Source organism: Apteryx mantelli, chromosome 1, assembly GCF_036417845.1.
Source record: "Apteryx mantelli isolate bAptMan1 chromosome 1, bAptMan1.hap1, whole genome shotgun sequence".
Classification (NCBI taxonomy): Eukaryota; Metazoa; Chordata; class Aves; order Apterygiformes; family Apterygidae; genus Apteryx; species Apteryx mantelli.
Window position 1 is genome coordinate 159,197,393 of NC_089978.1, and position 13,202 is coordinate 159,210,594.

The 13,202-nt window shown below is 41.7% G+C and overlaps 1 protein-coding gene across 1 annotated transcript in view; it reads left to right on the forward strand.

Annotated features, from left to right (window-relative positions):
• Positions 1–13,202, forward strand: part of TBXAS1 (thromboxane A synthase 1) — a 233,323-nt gene that overhangs the window by 151,691 nt on the left and 68,430 nt on the right. The gene's annotated exons all lie outside the window — the stretch shown is intronic.

Here is a 13,202-nt window from a genome sequence, read left to right on the forward strand (position 1 = left end):
TTCCTTCAGCATGAAGGAAATCTTCTCCAACGTATCTTTTCCTTTCCTTCATGGTACAGTATCAATACTCATCCCTTTGGTTGAAAGGAAGATTTTTCACTTTGAATTTGTCTCCATTCCTTCCAGCTCCCTTTTCTCTTCTAACTTCTCTTCCTCAGAGGTCTTCATCTCTCTTCTGTGTATTACCCTCTGGGTTTGTTCCTCCCAAGTTTCTCAGAATATCCTACTTTAAGTCATCAAAGGCCATTCCTTCTTTCTGCTTATTGTGGGATTTGGTCTTCATCCAGACTGTGGGTTTTTTAAACAGCAAACACAGGAAATTTTGTCATAAAGCGAAATCATCTGGAGATTAGTTGCCTGCATAGCGGGGTGGTGACCTTTGATGCCAAGGTGGGATGCAGCCTCTAATCTTCATTTACAAAACTTTTTTTTTTTTTTTTTTTAGTTTACTCTTGATCTAAGTCTCCAAGGAATCTGTTGACTAGGGACTGGGAGTTTTGTGTATGTAATAGTGTATGTGTTTTATATTGCCATTCAGAGCAATAGCATGTTTGGGTACTTTCCCTCTACAGACAGACTTCTTTCTGACATAAGTAGCAACAGAGAGTAGCGTATAAATTCTTAATTAAAAAAAAAATTCAGATTTACTGACCTAACTGCAATAACAGAGCTTTCCCTTTCTCTGTTGATTTTACTATTTGCAGTTTTGTCTTTCATATTTCTTTTTTTTTTCTTTTATCTATCATTAGTTCACCTTCCTTCGTCCCTGACTTGGTCCCAGAACCATGAGGGGAGCTGCAGCACCCGGGGTATTACTGGGTTGATCTTCAAATTTCTCTCTGTTAGTGTCTCTGTGTCTTTATTTGCTTGTAGTAACCTCTCTCAGTCATGCGTGCTGCCTTCTTTTTGCAATACAGCATGACCTTTTCTGAAGCAGTTATGAAAAAGCTGTTGCATGATATTTCATTCTAGTTCAACCATCTTGGCCATTTGTTGGAATGTTTTGATCTCTGGAGGTTTTTTCCTTCATCTATCGCAACTGTTGGTATCTACTTCACACTCCTTTGATGTTTCTTCCTTTCTTTTCTGTCTAGTTACCTTAGCAGATCCATACTTCTACTGTGAAAGACAGCGACAGCCCATCCTGCCAACAAGAAAACCATTTATGTGGTCAGTGTTTTGATGCCAAGTGCGTGAATTTGCTTTTTTTTTGATTCTGGTGGCAAGCTACTCTGATCATCTCAGTGCATGGAGGTGACCAATTTTGTTTGCCAGGACAATTCTCCTCTTGCCACCATGCCCTGACTGCCCTGAGGGCCACCTCTCCTTCCCCCAGGAGCAAGCAGGGCTGTAAGCCCTTGGAAGGCCCCAGCCCCACATGATCATGCCTGGGTTTTGAGGATAATTTGACATTAGAGTCGCTTGTCATGGGATAAGACAGATTCCCTGTCCCTGGGAGCCTTAAGGAGAGGCTTTCAAAAAAGTGCCCTCAAATCCAGGCAGCTGTTGCGAGGCAGGAGTCTCTGCAGGGCATTCCTCAGCCTGTGACGTACTCCGGATCTGCGTGAATGGTGGTGGCATTGCTCTTCCTCCCCAAAAATATGCCTAGAAATTTGGGGTCTGCAACAGCAACCTTGCCCCATCTTCATACCCTGTGACTGTGCAGGGCAGTGGTGAATCTGTGCTGATTTCTGCTTTCTTCAAAGTAACTACCCTTCCATGTTTTTTCCTCCCTCTAGGATAATCAAGTGATATCTAAAATCAAGAGAGACAGAGACTAGATGGAAGCTGAGTGCCTCCTTTCTCACTTTCGCTGAAATATACACTTTTTAATAATGTACTCTCAATTAAAAACATACCAATTAAAATGGGCTTTTTAGCAGGTCTCTGGGGAGGGGGAGCCATAATTCACATTAAAATGTAAAGCTTCAGAAGCAGGGAGAGCTAGGTGCATTGCAAGTGCCCAAATATTGCATGATTTTAATTACAAGGGAAACTTGATAAATTGCTTTGTGCCACAATACATTATTAACAGTTTAATGAATATCACTGCTGCCTGTTTTAAACTGCTCCACAGTGAAAATTGTTGTCAGTATTTCAGTTGCAAAGTCTGATTTTTAGAGTGTGTGTAACTTGCCCCTTTAGAAAGGGGAAGAGGGTGAAAGTCTGCAGCTTGGCTTTGGGTCTGGCTAAGTTCTGCTGGCAGCACTGCACAGAGAGGGAAAGGAGGAAAAATGTAGCTTCTGTGTTTCACCCATCCTGGGGCTGGCTGGGGGTTATATCTGCTCCTGGCCCAGCTTAGAGCAATGCCACAGCTGCTTTATGCTGTGACAAGGCTTGGGTGCGCGAAGGGCCCTTATGGCAGCTGCAGGGGTTGCCAGAGCCAGGGAGCTGCACTGGTATGCTCTGTTTCTCTGCACAATATCCATTAGGCTGGAGGACATTTCGGGGTGTCTGCTCAGGAGTAAAGGGAAGCCACAGCCTCGCAGCCCATGATCAAGCATTCTGATGAGCTTGCTTTGGTGTGAGCAAAGTGTGTGTCAGTTCAAATTTTCTGGTTTTTAGCTAACAAAAAGCTGATTTGAGGAATGGAATTTGGCAAGTCCTTTTGGAGCCCTGAAATGCAAACAGTGATTGTGCTGAGCTTAGAATAGGGCCAAAACATTTATCTTTTTCTGAACACAGTTGTTACTATGGCTCTAATTGTGCTAATGTTGGGAAGATCTGTGAGAGACCTATTTATATGTTACATATGTTATATATATTATATTTTACATATATGATATACATTCTTAGTAGATGGGTACCTTTTTTCCCTCTTTTCAAAGCAGCTTAATATTTCAAGGAGCAATGTTATTATCAGGGATGTTCTTATTTTTGATGCTACAAGCAGGTACAGTGGGCTTATAGTTGTTCTGGCTCTTACAGCACCCCGCTGAAATGCTAAGCAGGAGGGATTTAAACAGTCATGGTCTGGCTTCTGAGAGAGAGAGAGAGAGAGAGTTATTAGATATTGTGGATATTCTGTTTTCACTTGTTTGAGTGGTCTGACCTGAGGGTCATGATTGCCAAAGTGGGGTAACTAGCAGGTGTTTGACAAGATCTTAGGGAGATGAAAGGTAGATCTCAGGACTGAGAACCGCTCCTCTGATTAGGAGAAATCACAGTTGCAGATATGAAATAAACATGATTTGTCTGAATGTAATTAACGTCTCTGGTTTTGCTATTATTATTATGTTTTTCTGGAAAACAGCAAAAGCCTATTCACTTTCCCCCACCTCAGAAATGGCAGGGTTATTCATAATGAGATTAACTTGCACCATGTTACATTTTACCAGTTACACAGATCTTGATATAAATAATTACATGTAGGATTTTTTTATTCCTTGTAAAAAAATCTTTTGTTGACAGAGGAAGTAATGATGCCTGCAAGTTGCTTAAGTATTGCTCAGTCAGGGATCTGTAAGATGTGGGAGATGTCCTCATATTTGGGGACAGAAGGACAGCTGTTAAGGCTCATGTATTTCTGAAGCTGTGTTTTTTAGAGTTTGATTTTAGGAAACATTCCAGACTGCAGCACTGGCTGTCGTTTTTCATGCATCCCTGTACCAGCTCAGGACAACATGGCATAAAAATATAAAATGTCTTCTGATTTTTTTTTCTTTTGTTCTTTCATTCATGCACACATGCTGCTTCTGTGTGTTTATCAGTGTGCGCAAAATGCCTATATTTGCAAGATAATGGATGCGTAAATATTAGAAAGTAGTACTGAAACTCTCGAAAGGAGAGCAGAGGGAGAAAAGCTTCCTGCTACTGAGGAGCCATCTATTGGATAAACCTCATAACTGAACTGAGCATCCATGAAACTGCAGATGATAACACAATTTGTTATTGGTCACTGCATTGGTGGAAATAATCTTCTCCTTCCTAATGCTGTTTTCACCCACTGCCTTAGAAACCAGGACTCCTTCCTGCACAGAAGTGGAGATTCACATCTAGAGGCGATTTATGTGCTGCAGGTAAAAGCCAGCTGAATATAGCCAGAGTGTCAGTATAAATCCTGCTGGAGAGTTCAGGTGTGCTTGTGAGCAGCTAAGCCAGCAGTGGCACTGTGCACCAGCAGCAGAGAGCAGCTCTCGGAGAAGTAATAGCAATGACCAGTGTTGTTTTCATATTATTAATAAAGAACATTAATAACATTGTTAGAACTGTGCTTTTTCATAACAATAAATATATTTGATAACAGTCTCACAGTTGTAGTTAGTATTAAAATGAAGGTTTTTTAGTTACCCAGAATTACTTAGGGCCCTCACAAAACCAAATAATGAGGTGTTCCTGCTGTCAAAATATATGCAATCTGTGTGTGACATGATGCAGAAAGAGAGGCTCTTAAACCATGGGAAGAGATGAGAGAAGGCAGGATGTGAACAGTAACATCCCAGGATGGCCCCCAAAAATCTTGGTGACTCTTCTGGATGAGCAGTGGGGCTTTGCAAGCATGTTGGAGAGAGCATGGGGACAGGAAAAACAAAGAATAAAGATGAGATAATTAGATTACTCTGCATTTCTTGAGTGTCAGGTGATCGCTAGAAATGGAACTAATGATTAATTGGGTATTAAATTTAAGCTAATACAACTATAATCTATGGGGAATAAAAGGGGGACAGCGAGCTGCTTGCAACAGCAGCCTTTAGTCAGCAGTTTGAGTCAGCAGAGAGTCAAACTTCTGGGTGTCAGGCACTTATCCTCAAACACTCCCTTCCTGCATCCTCCCTTCCTCCTGCAAAGCGAGGCGGGGAAGAGTGTCGGCTGGCTTTCTAGCAGGCCAGATAAACTTTGGGAGAGGATGTGTGCAGAGAGCGTGCAGCGGGGTGGTCAGCCTTGTGTTGATTTGGGAGTGGGTGCCTGGCACTGGAACGCGTGAGGAGCCCTGGCTCGAGCGGTTCCCCTTCCCTACTTCCCAGTTATTTCTTCTCTTACTGCATTCGTGCACTGTCTGTTCTGATAACCTCGCTCCTCCACTTCCAAACAGGAAATTGCACCTTCATTTATGGCAGAAAAACATGTGCGTGTATGGCAGGAGAAGTTGTGCTATTGCACATGCCAAATGCAGTTTTTATTGTTTGTGCTATGATACAGCTAGGAGTCCTCAGTCAGTCTCAAAGTGTTGTTAGGCTCAATGTTTTGAGAGTATAAAATAACAAGGTTCCAGTTTACTGTCATTTGCTACCAGTCTGTCTTGTTCACCAAGATGCAGGGATTGGGAAAGCTGGGGGAGACTCTCCAAGCGTCGTACTTGGGCTGTTTTCTGAGCCCTCCCCATGTGTGCGCGTTACGGAGGGACCTGCGGTGGTTATACTGTTGTGCCGTGCTCTGGGCTGAGACTGCCAGCCCAGCGCTGCAGAGCTGCCAACCAGCTGCCACAAAGTGCATGACACTTGTTTGCCGTTCCGCTGGGTTTCATGGAGGAATTTACTGCTTCTGCTGGACACCTGGCCAATTCCCCTCAGGCCAGTATCGAAGGGAAACTCCCCAAAGTCAGAGATGACCGTGAGTTCATTTGGGGGTGTTTTCTGCCATTCGTAAATGTCCCAGGCTTCCGGCAATCCTTGGGCTTTACACTGAAGGACTAGTAGAAGGATTTCCAGCTCTCTAGGCACACCATAGCTTTCCCTATGGATCTGCAAAATTAATGAAATAATAAAATAGGTGTGTAGTGTGTTTTCTGTCTTCTTTCTGTGTTATCCACCACCACCCATTTACTATCAAAGTGGTAGCTTTACAAAAGGTGAAAGGTACCATCTGCTTGCTAAGAACCGTTTCTGCTGCCTCCCTGTGTATATAGCTAACAGTAAAGAAGTAAACTTTACTCTGCATTACTTTGTGTGGCATATTCATTCCCAAGGAGTTCTATGGCATAACATCAGTTTTATGCAGTCTTCCCTGGCTGTTTTATTGGAAATACAAGGTGCTGCTGTGGGCTGTCCACGTTAACACCACGTACCACAAAACTGCAAGGTAAGCTGGTCCTGTGCTTGCCAAGACAGCAAGTTTGGGTACCTTGTTACTTCCAGGAGGGAAGCCTCCAGGAGTGAATTATGGCTGAAAACACATATCAGCAACTTGAGGTCGGGGGAGTTGGGCCGCTAGAAAAATGTTGTTTTTAAGAAAATCCTGAACCTAACTCTGTGGTGGGGGGGAAGCATATGTGAGTGGGTGCATTCAGCATCCATAATTGTAGCATCTCTTTATCCTACACCTCACTTCAGCCAAGCCAGGCCCCTCACTAGGATCTTTGCAGCTCGCAGGCAACAGGTCCACGCATTTAAAATTAAAAGTAACTTCCTTCTGAAAGAGCCATAAAGACCTATGTTAAACTTGTCTCAACTAGAAATAGCTCTTTGCTCTCTTTCCATTGGTTAACAATTAGATATGAAATTCAAATTTATTTTTATCCCTGAACGATGTGGGAATATCCTGAGAAGGGAGCAGTTGTCCTTCAAGATGTGGGCCCTTTAGTGTCACTTGCAGCAACTTAAGGTGGGGGCAGATGGGTCCCTTACAAAAATCTTATTTTTAATAAATCCCCAAACTCTATTTTCAGGTCAAATCAGGCTTGCCCTTGTAAGTATAGGTTACTATCACTGTAACATTTACTTTGCTTTGTGGAGGCCATACAAGTCTGAGTAGCAGCATGAAGATGTAAACCAAGTAGGAAATTTTGTGTGCCCAAAACCCAAGTGAGGCCACAGAGCCTTGAGCGCCAGGGTTTGTTCTAGTGTCTCAAAGCTTGGGCTTGTATAACATGACCAAAGATGATATTGCAATTTGTTTGTACCAGAAGGGAAATTCCTACCTGTGCAAAATTCTTGAGGAAGAATCAGCAGTACCTGAATGCTTTTCACCCTCATCTCATGAACAGAGGCACTCACGAACCAGATGAAAATGGTTTCAGATTTTTCAGCAACATGATTTTTTTTGTTATCAATGTACTTTGTTATAGACCTACTGAAGTAATATATCTTACTTACACAGGCACGCATACAAGTTGTGGCACTCCAGATGTTATGGGTGTAGCTGGGTGAAATCTAATGATCTGCAATATATGCATTGACTGAGCAGAGGAGGGGAAACCTTTCTGATGGTGGCGATGATCTAGCACTGAGATAGTCTGCCTGTGGAGGCTGTGGGAACCTTGAGTTTGGGTGGGTTTTTAAGAACAGATTAGACGAACGGCTGCCGGAGGGGGTTTGGTTGATCCTGCCTTGTGGCAGGGGAATGGAGGAGGTAACTGCCCGAGTGCCTCCCAGGCCTCTGTTTCCCTGATGTGGTGCTTTCTGCCTTAAACTCTTTGAGTCTGTGTAAATCTATTTTCATCCTAGGTCTTAAACGGCTTTCTGAGATCATCATTAGCTTTTCCTCTTGGGGTTTTGTGAGATTTGATGCATGTTGTACTGATTTTACAGATGGAGAGACTCGAGCAGTTATAACTGTATTTCAAAGGCAAAAAAGGGAGCATAACTCTAAGCATCCTGGCTCCCGTGGAGGTCAGTGTTTAAACCACTAAGTCGTATGGCCACTCTGTGGATTTAGCAAGTGTCAAACTCAGCCAATAAAATCCATGTTATACTTGGATTTACACTTATTCTCGATTGGTTTGCTTTCTCTGTTCTCTCTTTCTTTCTTTTTGTTTGTTTGTTTGTTTTTTTGTTTAAAAAGCGTTGCTCACACATACAAGGTACATTTTGTGTATAATCATCTCCTCTCTCCAGGCAGTTTCAACAATTTGCTGACCTACCCGCCCCTTCTGGACTCTGCTCAGCATTTCATGTGACGTTTTTGCTGCACTATTGTAGGGGCACTTTTGTTTTTTTTTAAGTAGAAAGCAGAGGTTTTGATGTGGTTTCTGCTATCAGATACAGTATCATTCAACACTTGTAGTACTCCCTCATTGCACTGAACTGCAGTGAAAAAAATCACACAGGAGTTTAGTAATGTTATATGAAAATATCAGAACAAGACTAAAGTTTTACAAAACCTTCCCAGTCCAAGTTTCACTACCAATGTTAAGATCAGGCCAGGTTGGCAAAAGACTGCTCAGACTTTCCAAGTGGCCTTAATTTATTTTTTAAATTAAAAAGCAACTTTTCCAAGTTGCTTTAAATTCACTCAGGTTTTTAATGCATGATATACTACTTTGTAAGGCATGCTTGCCCTCAGACATTCAGCTCATTTACAATGAAAACATTACAGTGGTTCTACCAGCTGATGTTAATAAATGCAAACAAAACAGTTTTTCTGCCAGACTGAAAGCCTCTGAGCTACTCTAAAGCAACGGCTGTCAGTTCATCACTCTGGGTCCTTGCAGAGTTGAGAGTCATCCACTGAGAGCACTGTGCCCTCAGCCTTCAGACGCACAAATTTGTGGGCTGTCAACTCTGGCCTCCCTGTTAAGTCCAATTTCTGAGTTCACACACAAGGCAAAAGAAAGATCTCTCTGAAATATTCAGGGGTTGGATATTCTTGCAGAAAGGCTGGCTTTCTTGTGACTTCATTGAGAAACCAAATGAAACGTGCTAGTGTTAATGAGAGGCTGTATTTGACCGTTTCATGACCATTTGGCAAAATGACAGTTTTAGTAGGACTGTATTTTGTGCTTCTTTTTAAAAGGAGCTGGGTAGCTATTGCAGTGCTTTATTGATAACTTTGGAGTGACACAAGTTTGTCCCAACTTAACATGGTTGCTAAATCCAACTTACAAAAAGTGACCTGGATATAAACTATTATAGCAGTGCTTGTATGAGTTTGTAGGAAACTGAAATGATATTTCAGAGAGGAGGGGATTTTATTCTGGTTAGATACAGATTCTGATTACAGCCTCACGTGTGTGTGACTTCTAGACCACAGCAAGTGGTTACAGAATACCAACCAATTTATTCTGCAGTTCGGTTCCTTGCTTCATATGTGGGTTGCTTTTGTAGTTCTGGGCTCTCTTGAACCCAAAGTGTAGACTCAACTATCAGATTGGTACAAAATTTAAGTTTAGTTTGCAGGAAAGCCTTGCAAGTGAAATCACAGCATTAGGAACAAAAATTCCAACTGCTATGCATTTGGTAGTTTTCCCTAAGTAATTTTTTACTTCATTTTGCAACAAAGTTGCATGGCTCAGTCTCCCAATTCAAAACATTACACAAGCATCCCCCATATCCTCAAATCAGTAGTGAATTTGTCAAAAGGTCATAAAGCATGTTAATTTTAGCTATGAAAATGCAGCTCGCCGTTTAGGATGGAAAGAGCTGGAAACAACCCCCTCCCCCAAGACCCTTGCCCCCTGTGAGAGGAGTCATGATACATCATGCATGTGAGCTACATATCTCTATTTTTTTGACAGTTGCAAAACTTAAAGGCAATGATTTAAGAAGGGATGATAGATACTGCTGGGTTGGCCTTCCGCAGTATAGCACACAGTTATTCTTCCAGTACGAAGCACAGAGCTTTTTACAGTTCGGTGCAGAATGATTTCTCTGCATGGCCAGGTGATGTTTAAGGAGACTAATGAGAGAAATGATACAGCCCAGAACCCGGGTGTCAGGAAATATATTGCAAGGTGTCTATCTCAGGGAAGCTGAAAGCAGGGCTTGTCCTATTATATATTTCAAAGGGGGTGTCTGTCTCTCCACCAAGTTAGACATGCACCCTGTCCCATACTCCATTCAAATTACAGTTTTTCAAATAGTAGCTTTCCATTCAACTTTTGGTGGCTTAATGATAGACTCTGTGTTGGACAGGGGCAAAACAAGAGTCCATTTCATTGGCACACCGCTCTTTTGAAGCGGGAGCTTGTTTCTGAGGCCATTGTAACATAACTATGCAAGTGTCAGAGGACAGGATGGAGGCTATTACAGGCTTCTACTTTTTGTAAGGAAAATCAAACAGATGTCCTGATGGAAAAAGGAAGCCAGCAGCTGTATGTGACGGCCAGAGAAGGTTTTTGTGCAGTGACACTATCAGTAGCTGGTCTGTTGTCAAACTGAAAACACTTTTTTTTTTCTGCTGTCAACCTAAGGAAAGAAAAACCTTGTGAATTTTCATGAGATACCTTTTCCTCATTTCCAGCACTTAACAATCCAATTATATTTGGTTTTATGCCAGTGTTTGCCTCTATTGCCATTGTTAGTTTTTTGAGTTGGAATGATTTTTCTATCCTGATGGTGCGGAAGAAAAATATGTTTCATTATGACTGGTTATAACCCTGGAAATCTTTTCTCTCGCTTGGGTTGATGATGATTTTTTATGTTGCATTCTATACTGATGCCTAAAGTGAAGTAGAATGAACCATAAGGAAGAAAAGCTTTGCTAAAATATAGCTCCTTGCACTGTGTAAAATTATCTTGAACAAAGCTTCTGTCTTTCTAATTTTATGCTTTTTTTCCCCCACTATTATTCAAGTAATTTTTACAAATGAATGTTGTTTTTATAAGCATTGTTTGTGGGACCATTGCTTTTAGCAACCTCTGCTCACCTGTGAACAAACTGCATAGTGCAGATAAGGTAGCTAGTTGTTTCTAGATAGGGTGACCTTATAAACAGATTCTGTAACAAGACAAGCTTTTAAATTCCTAACCAAATATATTACGTGAATAATAAAAAGAGCTCCTCAAAATGGCCACAGAGGCTTTTCAGAGCACGTTCTTGGGAATATTCACTTGTGTGAACATTCATTCAGTTTGCTCAGCAAAAATTCTCATGAATGAAATTTTATTCACTAGTCATTATGATTATTACTGTACTATCATAGCAATAATCAGATGCTTCGTATAAGGCCAGGACCTGATTTTGTCTACGGCTGAAGAAACATCTTATAGGGTCTCCAGAGAACATATTGTCTAAGTATAAGACCAGACTCAGCTAATGACTGGGGACTGCGAACCCTCAGAGAGCAATGGGTTTGTTTACAAGAGCATTCACAGCTAGAGAAGGATGAATACAGAATATTGTACTGTAGTGTTATACCATTTGAACTATACCAAATGTTATACCATTTGAACTATACTGTATTACAGCAGTACAACTCCACTGAATATGAATGCAATTATACTGTTATAAAGGTAATTTATATCATGATGACTAGACTTACAGATAAAAGGGAATAGCTCTACAGATGCAGTTCATTACTATACTGGCACAGTGTATCCACACAATAATGGACACAATGGAGCTGGACTGATTTTTAAAAAACACACCTTAGCCCAAATATCTGTGTTGGGAAAATCCCTCAGTTGTGGGCCATGCCTAAGAACTGGACTCCCAGTTGTGTAATATGTGGACTCCCAGACTGTGTGTTGAATTAGCCTGTGAATAAAGCCCTTCCTGGAAATGGTAAATGATTTTTTTAGCCCTGTACAGTTAAGTATGCAAGAGTCTTGTTTCCTCCAGTCTAGAGGAAGATAAAAGAGCTGAGATATCCTGCCGCACCAGAGGAGAATGACCGTGGTGGAGCACTTGCAACTTTTGCCTTGCTCTGTCTAGTAGAAATGAGAAACCAAGGAAGCATGGCCTTTTTTGGCTGTGGAAATTGTTCCTAAGTTTAGGTGCAAGGAAGCGTTTTCAGAGCTGGAACTTGTTCCCTGAGCAGTCTGTAGTACTGCTTTGCATGTCTTCGCTGCTGGGGGGGAAAAGTACATATCCCGTGCCTTGGAGGTGCTGTGCAGTGACCGGCCAATTTGCAGAGTCCTTCAGTGTGCAGCGGCTGACACTGGCTGCTCTCTGGAGCATTGATTTCTCAGGTGTACCAGGGTACAAGATGCACTGTGTACATGGGTACAAGGTGCATGATGTACGTGTGTGAAATGCAAAGTCTTATGGGGCAGAGGGAGGGAGGAGTGGGGGACTTCCTGGAGCTGCTCAAGAGGCAATGAGCTAACCCTGTGTATTACTCAAACCTTGAAATTACCATTGCTTTCTGGTTTTAGCTGGGTGAGAACTGTTTGTTGGCAGCAGAGCTAAGCACAGAACATTAAATATTTCTCGTTTTGTTTCTCACTGCTCCCTTTCCTTGTGTCATGTGAAAAAGATTATCTGATAAAGTCCTTTGACGTTTGCAATTAATTACTTCTTCCTTACTCTTATCTTGTTTGCCTGTCCTTTTTCTCTGTCTTTTCCCTTTTCTTCTTTATCTCTCTATCATCAGATCCAAGAAATCATTCAAATATTTTCTTTTTAATAGATAAATGCAGTTTTACAGCATTAGTTTCTTTTGAAGAAAGACTTGATCCCTTCTTTTGTCCATCCTAGTGCAGGAGTTGTCATGTTCTTGCACTGCAGTCACTTGTAAGTCCTTGAGCTATCATGTATTCTGTTGGTATTTGAGGAATTGAAAATCAATCACATAGCCTTATGGCTTAGGTTCAGCACAATTCTATTATGCCCACTCTCAAAGTCAATTCAAACCTTTTGGGTTATATTTCAAAGCCTGATCAAGCTTTCTGTCCGGACTGGTTTGGAGTCAACTCACTCTTGTCCATAGGTCTGTTTATTAGTGTTTTTCTGTAAGAAACTACCACAAAAGAAAGCAGCTTTCATTACAGTAGAACTATTCAGTGGGCATTTTGCAAAGACAAGCCATCCAAACAGGTCATATAATAAAGGAATACTTACTGTTGTAATGTGTTTCTGCAAATATGATAATAAAAGCTGTCTTTACAGGAGAATATCTTTAACTGTACTTTCCCAGTAAATGAGCCCCAATTTACTGAGGTCAGTTTCTAGGACTGTCTCATTAACCTGATACAAAAATTATTGTAGATGCAACCATAAACCTAGATGGCAACTATTATACCTCCGATCATGCGATAAAACAGGAATGGTGCCTCCAGATAGCAGATAGGCCAAAAACAGTGGAAGGACGAGCTAAGCAAGAGTTGTAGCACCTCCGCTTGTTGCGTGCATGTGTGGAATACACCCCAATCCAGTTAATTCCAGCAAGTGCCAAGTACTCACCCTCAGGACAAAGGAAGCTCTATATGGAGCTGACCATTAGCAAGCCTCAGTGAAAATATATGTACTGTTATGTACTGGAGGCAGCTCAACTTCATCCCTTTGGGAAGAAAGCAGTGAGAGGTTCTTAGAAGTGACATTTCCAGTTGATTTAGGGGGACAACACGGAGAGCTCTCCTCGTTTGTTGAAAGGCTGGTGGCCATTC